The following is a 23,101-nucleotide window of genomic DNA, read 5'->3' on the forward strand; positions in this document are numbered from 1 at the left end:
GATAGTCCAGAACAAATGCAGTCAGTGCCTCTGCTTGTAAACAAGCAGAAATTCTTGAGACATGGAGAGTCGTCTCCCAAAAGGCCTTCCACATACTTGCCACTTCTTGTTCATCCGGTCTGATCTCTTTGGAGAAAGACTGAAGGCATCATTACCAATTATATTTCCCATGGTGTTGTAGGGTTGTTTTCCCCCAGAGATCCAATTTCTCTTTCAGCTAATGGATTACAGGAAAAAAAAAGTGGAAGAGGTCTGGAATTTTGGTAAGAGAATCATGATTTCTTTTTTATTGAGGCAGCAGCCCTTACCTTTCTGATAAACCATACTTGATTTTCTCTTTGTGTATGCATTAGGCAATATTTCTGTTGGCAGACTATCTTGCCCTGAGGGATGTATTGCTCTATGAAACATCTCCATTGCTCTCTATGGGTATAGATTTTCTGGCTGTCACTATGACTTTGTTGCTTATTATAATAATTGCACCCACTTGTCTTCTTATTGTTGAACACTGATGCTTGGCATTTACTATATGGGGATCCTGCCAATCTCATTGTTCAGCAAGCCTCATTGTATAATAGCGTCTCATACCTTCATCTATGGTCTACACAGGACAGCCACCTCTGAGCCTCTCAGTGGTGCCTGATCATGTCATCAGTGCACTCTTCACCAGGATTTCTCTCTGGGTCTTCCTGCAGAACACGGACATTTTACAGTCTTTCTAGCTTTATGTAGTAGGTCCAATCTATGAACCTATCAATCTCTTCTTCACCCATCCAACACACTAGTTTTTGTAATTCCTATGTCATTTGCTATGGCCATTTCTTCCTCCAAGCTTACAAAGGCAACCCTAGCAATATGTTAGCATTGTGTTCCAGGACTTTTTCTAAAATGTTAAATACTAAATTATGGAAGAGTGCCTCTATATCAATAAAGTCTCACTTATCCAACTTTATGCTTTGTCACCCGCAATCATCATCCTCAGGATCTGTCCCACACTTACTTTCCTGACTCCTGCCTATCCATGGACGTTAGGTCCTTCAGCTCTTTCAAGGTAAGATCTCTTTCTTCTCTGAGAAGTCCCAACAATTCCCTAAATAGGTTATAAGATCTTGTCATCATTCAAGGCAGAAGGTTCTGCATTATCAGTCAGGTACGAGGAGAGTGTTAGCCTTTAACACAGAGGAATGGACCACTTCTAAAGTCAAGACGATTCAAAGGAATCTGGTGATTCATGTTTGTGTGCTTCAATTCAGACATTCTCATCTTCTTCTCATGGACACACTACTTCTACTAAGTTGAGATTTCAACTCTGTTTTGCTTATAATTAAGTCTTAGGCCTATTTCTCAGGTTTTGCTGCTGTTATGACAAGGATTCTGTCTGGGATTTATGCTTAGCCTTTGGTGATGAATCACCCTTAGCCTTTCCTAATCTTTCCTCAAGTTATAAATGTTTCTCAGCATCATTCATTAAATTCCATAGCTCATTTTCCCACAATTTTCAAACACTATTAGTTCATTTCTTTCTATCAATATGCAATCTTGGTTCAACACCTATGAAAGTTTTAACAATTGCTGTACTATCATGCCAGAGGCCACCAGTGCTCCTGTAACTGCTACAAGTGGTTGGCTTCTCATTGCCAGATTAACTGCAGTTCCAAAATCTCATTTTCAGAAAGGCCTTCTTTTTAAGTCACTCCTGGTACCAGTAGATTGGTTTTCAAGGAAACAGATGCTAACTAAGATAGAGATTTGAATATAAAGTTTATTGGAGAGTGTTCTCAGGATTGATACTCATGGGTAAGCCAAAGGACAACATTTGACAAAGGTTGGCCTATTAGCTATTAGAAAAGGCATTAGCTGAATCTTTAGAGAACCCTGAGAGATAGGATTGCTCTATCGAGTTTTTCAGACTTTCAGGCAAATGGGCTACACTTTGACCAGTCATTGGATGCATGATGCCAGCATAAAGGGGGCAAGACCTGGGGTTACTTGCTCTCTTCAAACAAAGGAAGTCCATGGAGTGGATTTAGTCTCAGCTAAAAACTTCTAATCCTGACTGACTCAGTATATGTAGGAGTGAGTACTTCATTCCTGAAGGGGAAAATCTGAGCAATACAACACCACATCGACAATAACTTAATTTAATCATATTCTACAACCTACAAGGTAAACAAATGTTGCAGAAATACATTAATGGATGAATTCCATGTTCCTGTAAGACTGTATTCTCTGGGTTCCATGTCCTCTTGCTGTCAAAAGAGTTTTGCTCCTTAATGATTCTTCCTACTTCAGTACCACCACTGCCACCAGTTGATTCCAATTCTTCATCCCTAATGTCCGTTTTAGTCCATGAGCATGCAAACATATTCGATTCTCTTCTGTTTTCTGTCAGTAATGGAGGAGAGAAAAAAGCAAAAGCAAAAAGAGAGAGACAGAGGGAGTGAAATAGAAAGATAAAATGAAAAATGAAAAGCCCATGTGCATCTTTTTCAGCCATTTCTACATTTAACTGTTAAATTCTTGAAAGATTTATCTAAAATCTGTCTCCTTTTAGGCATGCCTGGGTGGCTTAATTGGATAAGTGGCTGACTTGGGCTCAAGTCATGAGCTTACGGTTAGTTCTTTGTGAGTTTGAGCCCCTGACAGGCTCTTTGCTGGTAGCTCATCTATCTCTGCCCCTCCCTCACTCATACTCTGTTTCTCTCAAAAATAAATAAACTTTAAAAAGTTTAAAATTGGTCTCCTTTTCCTCCTCCTCTCTCAACCTGCTGTAAAAAAAAAAAAACCAATAAACCCTGATGTCCCTTCATGATATTGAAACTGCTCCTAAGAAGACCTCTAACAAGCAGCCTATGCCTTTATCATTGGTTATTTGTCTTTACTTACTATAATTAACATTTCATTTAAAATAGTTACCAACTCCTTTCTTCTCTCCAGTCAGTGACAGTACATTCTCCTGGTTTCCCTCATTTCTCAATGACTAATTTTTAGAATCTACTTTCCTGGATATTCCTCTTGGGATAGGTCACTCAATGTTGGAATGACCTAGAGCTTAGTCTTGACATCCACTATTTAATATATACATTTATTTTGTAGACATGTCATCTAATTATCTGGCTTTAAATACCCTTTATGTACTTTTAATACCCAAATCTCTATGTCTAGATTTGATTGTTCCTATAAATTACAAAATTAGTGAATTATAAAAATTATTCATACAATTGTTCCTTTTTTGAAATGTCTTAAATAGCTTAAGTCAAAATCTAATTGTCACTCTTTGTTCCAATCTTTCTTTCAACTCCCACATGGACCAATTTACTATTTACAAGAACAACTGATTTTTCCTCCAAATCAAAGCCTAATATTTCCACATTTTAATGTATTTTCTGTATGACCATCTTTGTTCAAGTCATCACCATCTCATGGACTATTTTGATGACCTTTTCATCAGACATTTTTCCTCAGCTTTTGCTTCCTTCCATAAATTATGCCACAAACAAAAGCCAAGATCATTTTGGAATTGTAAATCAGAGAATACTTTTTCTCTGCTTAAAATATTTCCGTGGCATCTACCTGCAATTAGAAAAAGATATAAACTCATATTTTGGAACACACAGGTCAATCTGATCAGGTGATGCCTATCTTTTCCATATCATCTTATGCCTTACTCATCTGTACTGGCTCCTTTCCAGTCAGAGACAGGCTGGCCTGCAGTCAGTTCTTAGATCACCCCATGCTCATTCATTTCCTAGGGCCACTGCACTGGCTGTACCATCTGTTTTGGATGACCTCTCGGTTTTGACCACTACCAGGTCTTATATTATAATATAATAACTGAATCTTATCACCACCCATCATAAGGAAGTTATCTCAGTACTTTCTACTAAACCATGCTATTTATTCTCTGCATTGCACTCATTAATATATCTGATGGGTTTTTTTTATTGTTTTTCTCTCTGATAAAATATAAGTTCTGTTAGGTGATACCTTACCTGATCTGTTTACTTTTCATCTTCATTGCTTTAGAATGTGTCATACACATAAGTTCTAAATATTTGTTGCAGAAAAGAATAGAGAGAGGAACAGAGGGAACCCGGCCAGGGATGGGGGTGGGGGAGGTAAAGAAGAACATAGTTTATTCACTAAATTTTGTCTGCTGAAGTTAGTTGCAGTAGAAGGTTAATGTAAGGTTACCATTGCCGATATTGAAATATACTTGATTTTACTGCCTTAAATTTTTCATTCTAGAATTACTTTAAAGATTAGCAGAGGGACTATTTCTGACAATGAACACATTATTACATTATGTGTATAAATGTTACTATGCTCAATGAAAGCATTGGATATGGCATTGGATTTAAAATACTTTTTAAGTTAGGGGCGCCTGGGTGGCTTAGTCGGTTGAGCGTCTGACTTTCGCTTAGGTCATGATCTCGCGGTTCATGGGTTCGAGCCCCGCGTCGGGCTCTGTGCTGACAGCCAGCTCAGAGCCTGGAGCCTGTTTCAGTCTGTGACTCCCTCTCTCTCTGACCCTCCCCTGCTCGCGCTGTCTCTCTCTCTCTGTCTCCTAGAAAGAAATAAAACATTTGGAAAAAAAAAATACTTTTTAAGTTAAAGTATCTTTATTGAATGTGATTTAAGTGTCATATTTCTGAGATAAAGAATGGTATTATTTTTTCATTCTGCTATTATACAGCTTTACAAGTAAGTATGTTTAACAAATATTTGCTTAAAATCAAAATGACTAATAAACTCACACAACTTTTGCAAAGTTCACTTGATACTTTTTTAAGAAACTCACCATAAAGGTATGATCATTTTTATGCTAAATTGATATATGAAGTTTCTTTCAGTACAGTGGAATGAATCCCTACTTCCACTCAGGGCATGTAAGTAGCAACTATGAAGTTTGGATGCATATACACATGCATGTGCGTGTACACACACACACACACACACACACACACACACACAATTTCTGAGATTTAACAGCTTTTGGAATGGAGTTAAACTTTCAAAGAAGGACCCAGCATCAGATATTTCTTGTTAATACAGCTTCAGGATTAGGGAAGACTGCTTTTGCAGAAAGTGCAGGGTAACTGATATTCCTTCTAAAACTCTAACAACTTTGTATTGGCTCAAACCAGAGAACAAAACCCAGGGCAGTAACAGAAAATAAAGAGATGATGCTGGGAGAAGGGAGTTAGAGAAAGATAGTTCAAAAGTCTAGGTATAAACCCTAGCCAAATCTCTAGCTGAATCTGGAACCATGCATGTGGGGGCAAAATAAAATCAGCTCTCAATGGAAGCTAAAGTAACAGAATTGCAATTTGAGCAGCAACCCACTGCAAACAGGACAAAGTTTGCAGTTTGAGGCTAACCAAGCCCATTGTTTTCCAGAGGGAACAAAAATGAAAACATCCACACCCACTGGAGGAATGTAACAAATCCAAATTCCCAAGGAGAGAATATTTACAATGTCCAGGATTCAATACTAAATTGCTCAACATAGGAAGATAAAGAAATAAGAAAATGTAGTTCATTTCAAGTTAAGGATAATCAACAAAAGCCAGCTCGTAGATGACACAGATGTTGGAATGATGAAACTAGGATTTCATAGAAACTATTATAATTTTATTCTCTGAAGTATAAGAGGATATACGTCTAATAAATGAGAAAGTAGGAAACCACAAGAAAGGTGACAACTATATATATATATGTATATATGATATATATATGATACAAATATGTATTCAGAATATATAACATATTATATTAAATAAATACATGTATTAACAGTGAAAATCTTAGAAATAAAATTAAAATTGACTAGATGTGATTACTTATTAAATGTATATGACAGAGCAGAGAACAACAAAGTAGAAGGCAGAGTATTAGGGAGTGAAAAAAATATAGAAATTTTTTTAAAGAGTTCAAGGCACTGTGGAGAAATATTAAAAGTTCAACACACATGTCCCCGAAAGAAGGAAAGAAAGAATAGGGGGAAAATAGTCAATGGGCCCAAGGGGCTCCATTTTGGGAATAAGCAGAAATTTTCAGATCTTCAAACGTTAGGTAAACCCAAGAATAATATATATAAAGTATTATCACTCTTAAGTATATCATACTGACAGAAATAAAATAGAAAAGAATATCTTGAAAGCATCCAGAGAAAAATAACACATTATATATGTTAAAGCCTCCTCCCCTGTTTATAACCTTTGGCGAATATACTCTTTGTACATAAGAAACTAAAAGATTAGAACACTGTGTGCACAGCAAGCTAGCGTCATCCTTGCAAGATAAGTCTCTCAAGAACTGCACCAGAAAGTTAGGCAGGAAGCCCGAGGTCAGCACAATAACTGCCCTGTCTGCCGCTTATAGCCTACTTGCCACATGGACAATATTTGTATCTTAAAGAAACAGGTCCTAGCTCGGGAACCTAATCAAGCCTGATAAGCTCAAGAATATAAGCTCTCCCCTGCTGCTATTTGGGGCTGCTTGGTTTGGGTGCTCCCCAAGCATGCCCAGTGCTGAGTAAAGAAGTGTGTGATGCCAATTTGTGTTCCTGTATTCTGTTCACTGATCTCAGCTCTGGTGGCTACAACACATGCAGTTACACATCAACTCAAATCGCTGTGAATGGTTCATTGGAAAGAATGGACAACAAAATAGCATGAGACAGAATACTTAAAAGTGCTGAAAGAAAAAAATATAATAAAACATTTTCCAATCCAGAATTTTATATCTAGTGAAAATAATATTTTTGAAATACAAGACTTTCATACAAAACTTAGATAATTCCTTGAAAGTAGATCTGCACTATAAGAAATGCTATCAGAAGGTCTTTAGGCTGAAAGAGAAATAATACAGGAGGGACAAATATCACCAGCAAGAATAAAAGCATAGTTAAGTAAGTAAATATAGTTCTAAAAACAAATTTACCCATTATTTCAAATTCTGACTGCAAAAGTTATGGATATATATTATTATCATATATAATATACTATCATTACATTATATATGTGTGTGTGTATATATATATGTATGCTTATATATGTATAAATAACATTTTCTTGTGAAGTTTATAATGAAAATAGATATAACACAAGTGACAACTATAGTAAAAGGAGAAGAGAAGTAAATAGGTTCAATGTTTCAATATTTCACCCGAATCAGAATATAAAAGGTTTAAGATGCATGCTGTAATAAAGATGCATATTATAATCTCTAAAGCAACCAGTAAAAATAATTCAAGGAAATATATCTAAAAAGGCATAAATAAATTAAAATACAATTCTGAAAAACATTTATTTATTTTAAGAGAAGGCAGTAAGGGGGTTGCAAATGAACAACAACAACAACAAAATACAGGGGACAAACAGGAAAACTAATAATAAAAGTATAGACCAAAATTTGACTATCACAGTAATTGTACTGCATATGCTATGCAGCAGTGATCCTGAGAAGATGGGAGTGGCTATATTAACAGAAGACAAAACAAACTTCAAGACAAGGACTATTATCAGAGATAAAGAGGGATACTTCATAATGATAAAGGGTCAATTTGTCAGGAAGACATAACAATCATAAATGCATAGGAAATAAATAACAGTACTTGAAAATACATGAAGCAAAACTGGACAGAATTAAAAGAAAAACAAACAATTCAATAATTATAGTAGATGATTTAACACCTTTATTTCCACAATTAATGAAAAATTGTACAAAAATAAGCAGTACATACAAAATTTATGTGATCAGTATGAAACACGTTGGCCTAACAGAAGTTTATGGAACACTGTGCCCAATAACGGCAGTGCACACTCTCTTCAAGTGTACATTTGCTGAGATTCGCCATATATCCATATGAAACAGATACATTCTCCCTTACAATAATAAAACATTGGAATGAGAACAAAATTAACAGTATGAAGAACTGCACACACAAATGACAACACAATGTAAAACAAAGTAAGAGGTTGAGAGTGAAAAGTGAGTGAAAAGAAAGCTGATCATATAAGATGTACAAACTGATTCATCAAAGTCAGTTATTTATCTATTTCTCCACGGTGAAAGAAGACCCTTGTTTTAAGTACATCAAATACACAAAATAACAGGTCAGTAGAGCAGATATATTTTTCTTATGATCATTGACTTTATGAGGATATGGTCTTTTTTTTTTTTTCACATAGTATAGTTCCCATTTGGGAAATATATTTTATTCACCTAAACTGTCCAGTACTTTCTCCTTAAATTTTTCTTTAATACAACGCTACAGGGCTCAAGGTTTATTTGGGATTTATTTGTCAAGCAGACAAACATTCCAGCATCTTTCAAGGAGTAGAACAGCCGCAAAGGGTAGACAGACTGACATTACTTGTCTGCATCTCCTATTTTTCTCCCTAAGTCTTCCCTTCTGTTTAGAAGTTCTCACCTTGCTGTGTGGAAATCATAACAGAGGAACAAATATAAACCATGTCAGACATGAGGACAGCTTAAATTTTTTTTTAACGAGAAGGCAATCAGAAAGTGTTTGTGAAGGCTGTTGATAATCTTCATTAGAGCATTTGCTACCAAGAACATCATAACACGACTGATGAGGAGGGCTTTGAAATCAATGGCAACAAGCTTTTCTACAGATCTCAGAATTTTGCTGCTGAGCAAGGCGTTTCTAGGCGCTTGGGGAAAGTGAAGGTGTATTTCTGCCCCATTTTTCCCCATCAGCTCCACAGGTAATCGCTGACTGCTTATATCTGATCAAGGCACATTACTCGTATTTATCATACTAAATGGGCAAATGGTCCCTTTGTGATAAATAAAGCCATCCGTCAATTACTGGAATAGTTTTCTTCAACTGGAAATAGATAGATGAAAGATAGATTAATAGCCTAAATGGATAGGCAGATAGATAGTTATTATTAATAGAAAAAAACCATATATAATGATAGGCTTATTCTCTCAACTCCTTCTCACAAAGGCTTTTACCAAGCACTTACCCAAGAGGTATTCCAGAGGGATCTTGTGTAATTAAGGGAGTGAACAGACAAAGTAAAATATACTCTGATTCTGATTGCATACTTTTCAGATGGTTTTAAAGGAACTTCCCAAGAGCCTCTGGTGTAAAAGCATAATGTCTGTGGTAGACTTGGGGCAAACCCAGACGCCAAGCCCCACACTTGTGTGTCTTGGCATGTATGTGTGCCACAGTTATTGATTTTTATTTACTGCCTTAAAAATTACCCTAAAACTATATAATTTAAACACTAGCCATTTTATTTTATTATAGTTCTGTGGGTCAGCCATTTGGTCTGGGTTCAGCTGAGGTTTTCTTCTGTTGGTATTTCTGTGGTCATTTATGTGGCCAGAGTCTCCTGGCAGCTCAATTATGGGCTGACAGGTTGAAGGAGACTCAGTTCTACTTCAGCCTCCACAGGCTAGACCAAGCTTCTTCACGTGACAATACCAGGTTTGAAGAGGGAGAAGAGAGAAGCTACAAGGTTATTAATGGCCTGAGCTTGGGGGACATACAACCTTACTTTCGCTGAATTTTAGTTGTCTAAGCAAGTTACAGAACCATCCAGAATCAACAGGTGTAGGAATATACACTATCTCTAGAAAAAGAAGTGGTAGAGTCAATTACAAAGGGCCATGTGTACATGAACAGAACTTCTGAATTAATCTTTGCAATTTACTACACATAGAAATTCTCATTTTCTGCAACCCTGGCTGCCCTGGGATCTTCACAGAAAAATTCCTTCTCAAGTTCTCACAGAGGTCAATAGGAGAGAAAACTGCCAGCAGCAAAACATACAAAACAAACAGTTTAAAAACAAAAACAAAATATTCCCTAATATACTCTCTGGACTGTTCAAATTTAACACTTATATAAGCTTCTAATTAAATTCTATTTATTTGGACAATAGTGATGAACTGTATCGTAGGCTTAGAATCCCTCTGCAACCAAAGGGTTCACATTTCCCAGAGTTAAACTCTGGACCTATATAGTATTTGTCTTGTAAGCAAACATATTCTTGGCAAAGACCTTCCAAGTCACAGTTGATTTAAACATCTTTTCATCTTGGTTCTGGCTGGATGCTCTTCTTTTATTGTACTATTTACTCTTTTCCATTAGGTTCACTCCATACCCCACGCTGATTTCTATCTCCCAACAACTAATGAGACAACTTGTTTAAAGGGCGGTATATTTATGACAAAGAGTTTTCAAATTCTTGTCCAACAATTTTTTAAGTATCATTCTTTGAAGCACTGATCACACTCTATAGCACAACTATATATTTTTATTAATTGGCAATGAATATTGTCAGTGTTCCTCTACTTGGATCCCTTTGGATCCTTTTTAGATTTTTTGTGTGATTTTGTTTCTAAGGGCCTGTATCTCTGACTCTTCTCAGAGTAATGTCCTTGAGAAATAGAAGGAACTTCTCCTGGGCTCACAAATGGTGGGGAATGCTTGGGAGTTTAGATCCCTGAGCCAGGCCTTAGTAAATAACTTGATGACATGAAAGCTCAGCTCCTGTCCCTGGAGAAGCAACTCTGAGGTGTATCTTACACAGCCCAAACCCCCTGTGGACCAGGAGGAATCACATTCTATAGGACTTTGACTAAAACCCTTGCTTGGTTTCCTTTCCTATTTTTTTTAGCTTGGCATTCCTCACCCTCTTACCTATTTCTCCTGGGAACATATTCCCTAAGAGATCATTCTGCATTTATCTTGGGTTTCTGTGTATAACTTAAGAGAATGAATCAATAATCTACATTTTTTTGAACTTAAAGAAGGTTTACTTCCCTCAACTTTATTGTCATTTGACTTGCTATGTTAGCTTGATAATAACTAGTGTTACCTCCTTGACAACCTTTCTCTACAGGTATATCGAGTTGAATTTTATGATCTATGCCAGCTTGTACAGCAAAATATAATCTTTTTAAAAGATTGATGTTAAAGAGCCTATTTTGAATACTCAAAAACTACTGGAGACTTTCTTCCAGAATAGAATGGAAATTTTGTTACACCGTATAAAATATCCATTAAATTATGTGTTACATTAGCATACACAAAAAAGAAGGAAACGACTGAAGTAACCTGATGGTTACTTAGATGGTTACTTGAGATGGTTACTTAGTTATTTGAGATTCATGAAACAATCCTTCAACCTAAAACATTTAATTCAAATTCAGAATTTCCATTCCACCTGCCCTTCCTAGGTCTTTGCAGGAAATTCAACCAAGGTTCTTAGAGAATCCAACAAAAGTTTTCCCTTTATACGCATTCATTTCATGAACATTTGGTGCTTATTATGTGCAAGGCACAGCGACAAGTTGGCCAAAATAAGCTCTATCAGTGCTTAGGCAGTCCAGTAATAGTAATCCAGAATATTTCTGGACAACTGCTGATACATTGTCAAACATAATTAGATCAATTACAAATAGTTCACTATTCCATCAGTTTCTTGGCTGGTCACTAGTGTAAAAGCATTGATTGAGTGCCTAGTTAGTGTTGAGTATTATGAAAACATTGCAAGTTTGGGGGAGAAAAAGGCAATCATAGCCTTTGTGCTAAAATAAGCAATTGATTTAACTGATAAGTTGATAATATATGCAACAATAATAAACAATCCAAAGAATTGTCTGCCAAGCCCTTAAATTCTTTGGTATTGACAATAAATGTCAAGAGTTCAGAGTAGAAAAAAAAGCCACGAGGGCCAAATTAGGGAAGTCTGTATTGAGAATTAGAAAAGAGTATTGTACTGATGGTCTCCAAGACCACCTTCAGGCATAGTAATTCTCTGGAAGGGCTTAGATAAATGCAAAAAAAAAAAAAAAAAAAAAGGCTGTTAAATGTACGGTGATGGTTGGTTACAGCAAAAGAAGACAGACGAAAATCAGTAAAGGGAAAGGCTTGTAGGCAAAATCCAGGAAAAACCAAGTGTAAGATTCCATGTGTCCACTGTCAGCGGGAGTGTGCTTAGTTTTCTCAGAAAAAGAATATATGACAACACGTGTGAAGTGTTGTCAGTTAGGGAAGCCAATCCATGCCTTAGTGTCCAGGAATTGTATTGCCGTTCATTCAGACACATAGGCATGTGTCTCCCAGGCGTCTGAGCTCTGCTGGTCAGACTCCAGTCCTGCTTTGTTCTAAAGGAAAAACAAACATTTACTAGAAATTGCATTGTCAAACTTACATGGTTAAACTGGTCTGCATGGCTCACCACCTGAGGCATACAAAAACAGTCTCATTATCAGGCAGAATATTCTACTGGCTCAGAGGTTTCTCCCAGGAGCTGGCCACTGGGTCAGTCCTACAGACAGGCCTTTCTTTGGAATGTTCAGGGCTTGGGTAATTCAGGCCTATCAAGTAACCCTTTCCTGCCAAAGTAGTTTGGAAAGAAAAGTTCACAGATTAAAGTGCAACTTCAATGCAAAACATTTAGTTCATATCTTCTAAGTTTCTATTTACTCTGCTCTCAAGTGCATATCGAGCAGTACTCTCCATTAGAGAATAAATTTATTATTACTGCAGAAATAAGTTATGGGAGTAGATAGTTGCCTGTTTAAGGTAGGAAATGTAGGTGGGAAAACAGTTGGGGTTTTTCTCACTTGTATGTAATAAAACTTCATAATTTTGAGCTGTTTCATTATATCACTTCTATCTCATCAAATCTTGTTTACAATATTTAGTGCTTTTTGAAGTATGGAGTATTTATGCTTAGCAAGATGACATGTTGTAAGCGATGAAAATCCAAAGTGTGGGGTACATGAAACAAGCTTGTTTGGCTTCAAAATGTGCCAGTCTCAGCTAAATCCTAAGCTTATCTTTATTTTGTGGTCCTCAAAGACGTACCACGAATGCCATTTGGCAATAGTCTAATTCTGTAGGGAGAAATAGAATAAGAAGGCCCTCGTGTCATTAGGAAATGTGCGTATTTTAGAACTCCACCCTTTGGAAATGGATCCGGGATTAATCATGAAGACTTTAAGAAGAAAAAACAATTAAATATAACAGTTTTCAGGGTCATATTTAGATTAGTATAACTCATTAGTAAACAGTGGATTAGTAAACAACAAATAAATGAAAATATGTCAACCATTTGGTAGGCATTTCATATCTGAAAAACAAATGGTAGTGTGAGTTGGCACAGTTTTAAGAAAGTAGAGTGTCTCCTGGTATGAGACAATGACCACATCTGGCTAGTTGAAAAACTACAGAATGGGATAAGATTATAAGAGATGGATTTTATGAAATTCAGTTTCATTGTATTATTCACATTTATACATATTTAAAAGACATACAGGGGCACCTGGGTGGCTCAGTTTGTTAAGCGTCCTACTTTCCCTCAGGTCATGATCTCACAGCTCATGAGTTTGCCTTGTGTCAGGCTCTGTGCTGACAGCTCAGAGCCTGGAGCCTGCTTCTGATTCTGTCTCCCTCTCTCTCTGCCCCTCTCTTGCTTGTGCTCTGTCTCTGTCTCTCTCCCAAATATAAACAAACATTAAAATTAAGACATATATGTTGCAAATGTATCCATTATTTAATAGATACATGTTTTAGTGTATACCTGGAGCCACATGAACCTGCAATTTTACTTCCACAGTCTCTCTGGAGTCTAAAAAACAAGGCATGGAACCACTGACTCTGATTAATCTATTTTTAAAAAACATTGTTCCTCAGTTATTTTATAAACTTCAGTGGATCACTCTTCCCTACTGTATCCTTTTTTTAATTGAACTAAGTTCTTTACTGTTCCATAAACCTGCAGCATCTAATACTGACTTCATGGCTTATGTTATGATTTACTTCCATTTGGTATTTCTTCCTTTCTCTCTAGAAATTCAAATATTTTCTAACAGTCAAAATGCAAGACCTAGGTTATCTATAGGGTATTCCTTTTCAGATTATCCTATGGGATATTCCCTTTCTACTGGTATTTCTTTAGTGTGAATTCTTATAAAGGCTAGATTTTATACCATGTGGCTTAGCAATTAGCCTTGCTATCTTTTTAACAATCATTCATTATTGTTTCACATGTTAGTGTTCTCTAAAATCTAGAGCGTAACGTTCAGGTCTCTAACTATAACTTTCATTTGTTATGTCTTTCCTCCTTTATTATATTTTTTTAATGTTTATTTATTTTGAGAGAGAGCGAGAGAGAGAGAGAGAGCATGTGCAAGTGGTGGTAGGGTGGAGGAGGCAGAGAGGGAGACAGAGAATCTGAAGCGGGCTCCATGCTGTCAGCCCAGAGCCTGATGCAGGGCTTCAAATGGGGAGGTCATAACCTGAGCTGAAATCAAGAGTTGGACTCTTAACTGAATTAGCCACTCAGGCGCCCTGTCTTTCCTCTTTTTATAACTGATTTTGTTCCCAGTAAAGAGCATTCTTGCCTATCATATTACTATCTGTGAAGACATTCTTAGTGGCTATGATTTTAATAAATATTAAGTCTTGCTTCTCTCACATACCCTCTTGTCTAGAATTCACTTATTCTGGAGTCTACTATTCTTAGAGAAACTGCACTTGGTTCACCTTTTTCAATGGTAATTCTCTTCTCAGTCATTGATCATGTTTCTTACCTATATTTTCCAGTTGAAATTAGATTTTATTGTGTTCAGTAATTCTGCCTCTTTTTTACATATAAATTTCATTTCACTAATTGTATTAAGGTAAAGACAAGGTTAAAGACTGTTTTATGCTTTTAAATATTACCTGTAGCAACTTGCATAGTTCTGTAAGGGAAGAATACAATAAGTGTGTCAGTCAATAGTGATGCTGATGGACAGATCGATAAAGCACAATGGGGACTATTGCGTGTCATGGTGTATCAGGTGAAATTTGACCTTTTTTTATTAATAATAAAAGTTAACATCATTATCTTTTTTAATCTATTGGATGAGGCCACCCCAAAGAAACAATCTAATTTCTTGGTAGGCAGATGTTCATCACACAGTGGTAAAAATAAGCAGTATAATATGTAATTGTTTCAGAGAATCATTTGTTTTCAATATTTTCTCAGGAATACTAACATAAGAAGAAAGAAGAAAATCATTCTTGTAAGATAACAACTTTTGCTTTCTATATGATAACTTAAGAGCACTTCAGTCCTGGAAGTTGGTCTGTAGTCTGACAGATAATGACTTCTCCAGCCAGGAGTCTCTGCCTCAGGGACAGCTATGATGTGAAATCTCTGGTGAAGAGGAACTGTGCTTGCTAGCATTGTCATGGTTCTTGGATTTTCTGTGTCTTTTTCACACACCAAGATGGTTTGTCAGTGCGTTGTGATTGTGTGTCAGGAGGCGCCTCATTACTGGTCTGCATGGAGACAAGAAGGAAGTGAGGGAGGCTGACATGGTTTGCATTAATTACATAGCTATCTGTTGTTCTTGCAGCCATCCAAGCATATAATAACTTAAGTAGAATTTCAGTGAGTTAGAAGCTTCAGCCTCTTGTAATGTTTTGGCAAGCTGATTCCCTATTATAGCACAGTCAGTACTTTTGTGTAAAGTCTTGACAAAGAGCAATGGCAGCCACAGGTCTTTGTTTTTTCCCATCACCCAGTGCACTAGAATATTACTAGTGTGCACACAAAAGACAGGAGGTCACTGATCATGTCTTTGGAGTCAGAGTTAACTTCTTTAATCATTTAAGTATCAGATACTGATTTATTCTTTTTCTAACCAGTAATTTGATCCCAAAGAGGTATGGTATGGTGTGGTATGGTATGGTATGGTATGGCATGGCATGATATGGTATGGCATGGTATGGTAAAGAGACTTAAACATTTTTGCCAAGTGTATTAATAAAGTCATCAAAAGTAACCAAACCTTCTTTCATAAAAGGTATATATTACATGCTCAAAAATCACTGGCTGAGGGAAGTTTGAGACTCAGTTGTGACGATACAGAAAATGAGTCTTTTCTGCTCGCAGAAACTTGTTGACAAGCACTCAGAGAGTTTAACAAGAGTGACAGCAAAACATGTTTCTCTCTCAAAAGAAATGAAATAGTGCATTGCTTAATGTGTAAACAAATCTCTTTTAAGTTTTTGAAAGTTGACATTTACTTTCTTCCATTGTGGGAAAATTTAAGTTATGATTGGGAGATAGAAATGAGAGAATTACATGTGGAGAGAGCAAAGGTCAACTCAGAGAGGGAAATTTTTGTTGAATGAAGGGGCCTAAGGAAGTAAGATCAAAACGGTATTCTAGCTACACATAATAACAACATTGTATGGCATTTGTATAATCTCATTGTATCAGAGAACCTCAAAGTGTTCATCAAATGAGAGTTCACACTGATTAATTAACCCACCTGGCCATCACCTCTCTGTTGCTCTAAAAATTGAGCAGCAGTTTCTCCATTAGGGACATTTTTAATTGCATTTGTTACACCAATTAAGCATTCCTTGTGCTTTAATTAAGTGCACAAATGTTGGGGCATTGCATCCATTTCCTCCAGAATAGAGAATTATCACCTCCAAGCTGAAAGGATAAACTTGAGATGCCTACTAGCACTTTGAAGAAGAAAGAATTAAGTCAAGTTCTAATGGGCGAAAGAAGAGATAGATTTGGGAAACCTAATATTTCAGACCCAGAGAAGTAATGAAAAATTTCAAATGCATGCATCAATCAAGAAATACTTATTAAGGGTTTATTATGTGGAAAGCACTGGGATGAAGAAAGTAAGGATGACAGATAAGCAGAGTCCACAAGGAAGCCCAACTTTTGGGAAGGAAATGCTAATTTCATTATTGCATTTCTGTCCCCAAACATATCCCACAATTATATCAGGCAGCTCATAAGTTAATGTGATCAAATAAAACAAATGAAGAAATGAAGACGTCTGGGGGCAGAATGAGCTAATTTAAAAATATTTAAACCCTCTAGAGCCAGAAGGGAGAATATATGAAAAGCATGAAAGAGTTGGAATCAACATTTCTAAGTCTGGATGTTTTATGAGTGTTTAATTGAATTATCCTCTTACAGTTATATTGGGGCACATTTATCAAAATTTCAGCAATTACTGGTTATTGTGAGCCTAGCCAGTTATAATGTGCAAAAAATAGCTCTTTGGTCCTGAACTTTGCAGAAAATCAAAGAATTAGAGCACCCTGTTCAACTAAGATGTTGTGGTTAGACTCACAAACCCTGCTTTAACTTTGGAAAGCTTTGCCATGGTAACCATCCTGGGCTCCCTATCCCTTAACTACTCCATAGACCTGCAGCATAAAAATTTCCTTGTTAGAAATGCAAATCTAAGACCTTCACCAACCTTTACTTCATCAATATCTGCATTTTAACAAGATTCACAGGTGATTTACACAATAGTGGTTACATTCCACAACCATCACTTACTCTTCTCCATGGGAGGTGGAAGCATTGTCTGCATTGAGAATATAGGAGAAAAATCTGGGAGTGCTTGGCTCAGTCCTTCTGTTCCTCTCCCTGTGGAAAAGGTGCTTTCTGGTCTGTATTTCACCATGATGCCAACTTCCTGAGGCAGGCTTCTGCTGAGGAGATCTGTAATTAATTATCTGTGTCTGCACTGGACAGGGTAAGTAAAGTACTAAGACAGCTTATTAGAAAACCAATGTGACCACATGTGTAACCCAAGTGCTCAAATCAACTTTGTGAAATAAAGTTGATGGTTTCATTCTATACGTCTGATTGTTAGAGAACAATAGTAGCTTCTAGCACAAATAGTTGCAGAATAGATTTTTTTTTTTCTCTGCAATGTCTCTTATTTCACCCCTCCTGTACAATTCTCTTCTCACTATCTTGGTTCACAGACCTTCATATTATGGGATATTTCCACTTCCCTCACCCAGTCTCCTCCCTCTCTAATTTCTCATTATCAGTAACACTATATTTTTCTTTGTAAAAAATAGAACATATAGGGTATTTTGGTTTTAATTAATTTTCTTGCTTTTCTTATTTCAAGATGAATTTCACAACATTTAGGTGACTTTATCCAGTTTACTTCCTTATCTCTTGCTCAATTATAGTGCCAAATATGCTTTATTTTCTAAATACATAGAACTTTCTTATGTCCCCTGCCCACCTCAGTACAATAGGAACAACTTTCAACTCCTATACCTTTGCTCTTGTTCTAATGTTCTGTGTTCCATTCTTTATTATTAAGATGTATCTCAAAAGTCACACCCAGATCCCTATTTTGCCTGTGTTTCCTCAGCATGTTTAGGTTAACACAATGCTATAGGCAAAGCACTTGGCATATTGTTTGATCCTAATATTTGTTAAAGTGATGTTCCTTTGTCTTTTCATATACATGCTTAATTGTGCACCTAGAATGTGAGACTTACAATAAGTTGTTGATTTTTTTTTTTCAATTTTGTATTACAAGCATCTCACATAGGAATGAATAGAAGGATAGATATGTGAATGAGTGTATAAATGAATGAATACAATAGGCTTCATGTATTTGTTTTTTTTTTCTTTTTTCTCTTTGACAGAAGGCCCCATTTATGTGTTTCTGTGGAGGCAGGTGTAAACAAACACCAGTCCCTTATTTCACAAGTTGATTGTCTGTACAATCAGGCCACAGACAGACAACTGCAAGCCTCAAGTCTGCCCCTTCCCACAACCAGCTGCAACATGAGTTCACATTTCAGCTGTTCTCCTTCATTGAGCAGACGTTTCAAATGAGAGGGTATTTAAAGCTGGTTATAATTTACATTGTATTAGTCTAAATAAAAACATATGCATTATCAAAAGCAAAATTAAATGATCATCAACGTAATTAGCTACTTTGTTGTTATCATTGAGTTTATGGTTTCAATTGTATCAGTGCAAATTAGCAAAACCTTAATTTGTAGAGAAATCAATATATTCATTTTACCATAATGTGTGCATATCTTTGGATTGATGTCATTAAATAGAAACTGGTGCAGTGGGGCTAGGTTTTGCTTCAAGTTTAGAAACCATAGAATTTAGAATACGATCCTCTTCTTTCACAAGGTAAAGAGGCTGAAGTCCAGAGAACAATTTGTCTAAGGTCATCCTTGAGCTCTAACATGACTTCAAGAGGTTAAAACTTTGTCCTTAACATACAGATATATGCACATGGAAAATTAAGCAAGAACATTTATGTGATATTTATTGATGAGCACCAGAAACATATGTCAGTGTGGAATTACTTAAAGTAGGAGAAGTCAGGTGCTTTTCCGGAAGAAAATGATTTAGATTAGACAAGAGGGGGGTTGACCTGGAATTTTGGTTCAACACATGAGCAGTGACTTAATTAGTGGACAGATTATTTTACATACCCCTTTTCATTTTTTTCAAATATGGTTTTCCTTCATATTGTCTCTGTCTTCTACCATCAAAAACATAGTTCAGACTCCACCTCCTTTTAGACCTTCCTAATTATTTATCTCTCATTAAATTTGTCCTCTCCTCTTCTCCAATAATAGTACGTAGACTCTGGAAAACACAAATACCTTTCATGTTGATTTAACATATATTTTCTGATCAATCACTGTGATCAAGGTATTTTGAAGGGACTATAGAAACCAATATTCTGAAGTGAAACAGTATTTTCTAATTGATTTATGTGCTATATTGGTCTTCTATCTTCCTTTTAAAAAGGATATCTTTTCTATTGCCTCAACACCCTACCAGAGGGATGAGTCCAGTTGGAAATCTGATTGATTAATCCTGTCTGCCCTGTCTATAGCCTTTTAAATACTGGTGGTACTTCCATGAATCTCACCATGGAGGCCAATTAAATGTCAGTGATAAATTACACCACTTCTTGATTTTTTTTCCAGAAATAACCTTCCACTTAATCTCTTGACCTCTGTTCTCTACTCAGGATTCCACTGTCCCTATGTCTTGACTTCATACTGAGCTTTTGACATCTGCTTCTTTTCTCTCTCAGTTTGATAAAAAATGTGCTCTTCCATTTCCTGCTTTACTGAGTGTTTTTTGTCCACTGGGTTCTTTGCTTCCCAAGACTTCTTACAGATTCACTTAGGAATATTTCCCTTTGTGAAACCTGTAAAATCTCCATATGCTTGGTTAACTCTTACTAGTAATATTAGTCCTCCAGTGTCTATGTCTACAACCAGAACGAAAAGATCCAGGTATATTAATGGAGGAAAATAAAGGAATGGAAACATTTGTAAATTCATATTTTACTAAATCTGAACTTTTTAGGAAGAAAAACATCAGCAAGAACCAGAATAAGATGTTTGAGGACTTCTAGGAAAAACAATTTTACTGGATAGTATATTTGTACAAAAGACTTAGTAGCTAATATTAAAAATGTGGGTAGGAGGTAAGTTACAAAATCTTGGCCATCCTTTATATACCCTCCAAAGTTTTTGAATTATTTGGAATATGGTTTGCTATTTTTTGTCCTTTTTAGCTTTAGGAGGGTGAAGATAATTCTTGCCCTGATTCACTGTCTCACACTCCTTCCTTGTTTTCAGAACAGTAGTTAATAGCTACAATGCAATCAATATCGCTTTACCCTGTATAGTATCTCCCATACAGGCAATATTGCAAACTACTTTTTTCTTTAAATAATACAGTAACCAAGTTAAATAATAAATAATAGCCCAGAGAGAGAGGAAAAAAATGAATTCTGTGTACAAAGAAGGAAAAATCGGCCTTTCTATATGATTTGAAAGGAAGTTAAGAGTTTATGAGGTAGAGGTCCAAGAAGATCATATATCATGGGAATAACTGCTCTCTGTTTTCAGCTTTCTGGAATCATCCTAATGTTATGGAGGCAGTTTTGAAATGTCACCATGAGATGATGAGCTTTTCAGAGAACATAAGAATTTGTCCATAAAGCAACATAGTACCATGCCATGATAAAGAAGTGGGTTTCAATTTTGACTCTGGAATTTGAACATAGAGCATAATTTGTGAAGGATATCAACTATTTTTAAATGAGTATCGAATTATATAGAAGGCTCTTGTATGACAAAATACATTAAGGACCAAACAAAGGATCTGATAAATATGCTAAATGTACGAAACAGAGAATCAATATCAATACTGTCCCATACAAAACATAATTGCAGAAAATCACAGTCAAGATTCTTACCTGCTCAGACTGACCTGTTAGCCTGTTATATATGCCAAGTCCAATTTCTGTTATGCAAGCCCTATTCATTTTTGGGGGACTTTAGTTCTTCTATAGCCTCTTCTGAGATAAAGCTCCTAACAAGTGTTAATTGCTTCCTCACTCCTAGTGCCCCATCCCCATTCACATTACTTCCTTTGAAGACCATCTCTATTGAGCTTTGTATGATTGCTATTGTTTTCTTGTTACTTCCCCTGTTGGAGGCTCATCACCTAAATCCCCAAAGTGCTTTATGCATAGTGACTGCTCAATGACTCTTCATCTAATGAAAAATCATCCAGAGATAGTACAGAGTCGAAATCCAGTAAGTGAAGAAGGTATTAATCTCTAAGAATCTGAGCAGAAATTGTGACCATAAGTTCATCAGTTTTAAAAAGCAATATGCTGGTCAAAGGATGTTGAGTGTATTTAATATACTCGGGGGGTGCATTTTCATCTGTGCCATGGTTGGGTGAGCCAAAAGCTGATGCATAATTTCTAAGTCTGACTTCTGGATTTATAAAAGAATTAGTCAAAGAGCCAAGCCTTTCAAATTTATTCCATATCATCTGTGAAACACTTTAGATGTAAGTAAAACGCATGGTTTTCTATAATCTTTACCCAAGACAGACTGCCTGAAGTATTTGATCACCCTCATATTGTCTTTTCCATTCAGGTTATATTCTAAGAGAGAAAAGGGAAAAAGAAAAGTTGAACGTTCACAATACCCAAACTGCAAATGTAAATCCTGACAGATAACACTCAGTTCAAGGTAAATGTAATGTAGCCATTAAGCTTGCATACTCAATTTTGGAGTGTCCTATAGGAGGAATACATACTATATTTTCCTCAATCATGTGCTTATTCTTGATGCAATGTAGTTTAAAAAAAATGAACAATTTATTTTTGTCTTGCACATTGGTGCTTACATTTGTTTTCATTTCAAAAAAAGAATGGAATTTTCCACACTCAATTTTAAGCTCCTGGAGATCAAGATCATACCACATTTAACTTGTATTTCCAGGGCCCAAGACAGAGAACATGACATAGTAAGAATGGACTATGCTGAATAAATGAATGAATGAATGAAGTATATAACACTAGATCTCTAGTTGACTGTTATCTACTTCAAGGAGTGCTGGAGCAGAAACCAGAAAGAGCCCACAATGTCTGACTCATTCTTCCTCATAGTACCATTGTTCCCTCTGTTCTCATCTTGCCATTTTTGGGTAAGTGGGAGGAAGGCTGTGTGAAAAATGTGGAGGAGCAATCTATTTCTAGGTTATCAGTGATTTCCATCCACATAGCAGGCAACTAGGCACTTAGTACCTAAAGGCTACATTGGAATGTGACCGACCGAGAGCTCCAAGCATCCAGAAAAGGGAAATCTCATGCAGCTTGTAGATGCACGTTGAAAAGCAGGGGGAGAGATCAATTCCAGTGCTGCTTCCTTTTTAGCGCTATGACCTTGTTTACTAATGGAACCACTCCAATCTCCTTTTTCTCATCCATGAAAACAATAAGACAATACTTGCTGGGATAAACTTCCAAGGTTGTGTGAGGATCACTGAGTTAGCTTATGTTAAAGCACTTTGAAAATCATAAGCACTAGCAGGGATGTAAATGATTATTACTAGTTGAGGAGGTTTCAAGGAGAGTCAATAGTGTTTGAATATGCAGAAAGAAGGCAGGCATGTATTGTAAGCGCAAGGGAAATACCTGGAAAAATGTCTAGAGGTACACATAAATCTGCAGATTTGCAGAATTTAAGAGAGGGGCATCTTAATTGGTGCTTAATTGAAAGATGCTGGAGGGAGAGTGAAACTTATTGGGGATCTTACCTTTCTTTTTTACCCATTTCCTTCCCCAGTACCTTCACTTCAAATCTGGCAGCCTAGTCAGATATACTGAAGGCCAGTGTCTGTCCCATTGGTTAGAACATGGGCTCACTATTACTTAGTAAGGCAATTGCTCTGAATCCTTTATCAGTGCTGGT

The sequence above is a fragment of the Crocuta crocuta genome, unplaced genomic scaffold, assembly GCF_008692635.1.
Source record: "Crocuta crocuta isolate KB4526 unplaced genomic scaffold, BGI_CrCroc_1.0 scaffold231, whole genome shotgun sequence".
NCBI lineage: Eukaryota > Metazoa > Chordata > Mammalia > Carnivora > Hyaenidae > Crocuta > Crocuta crocuta.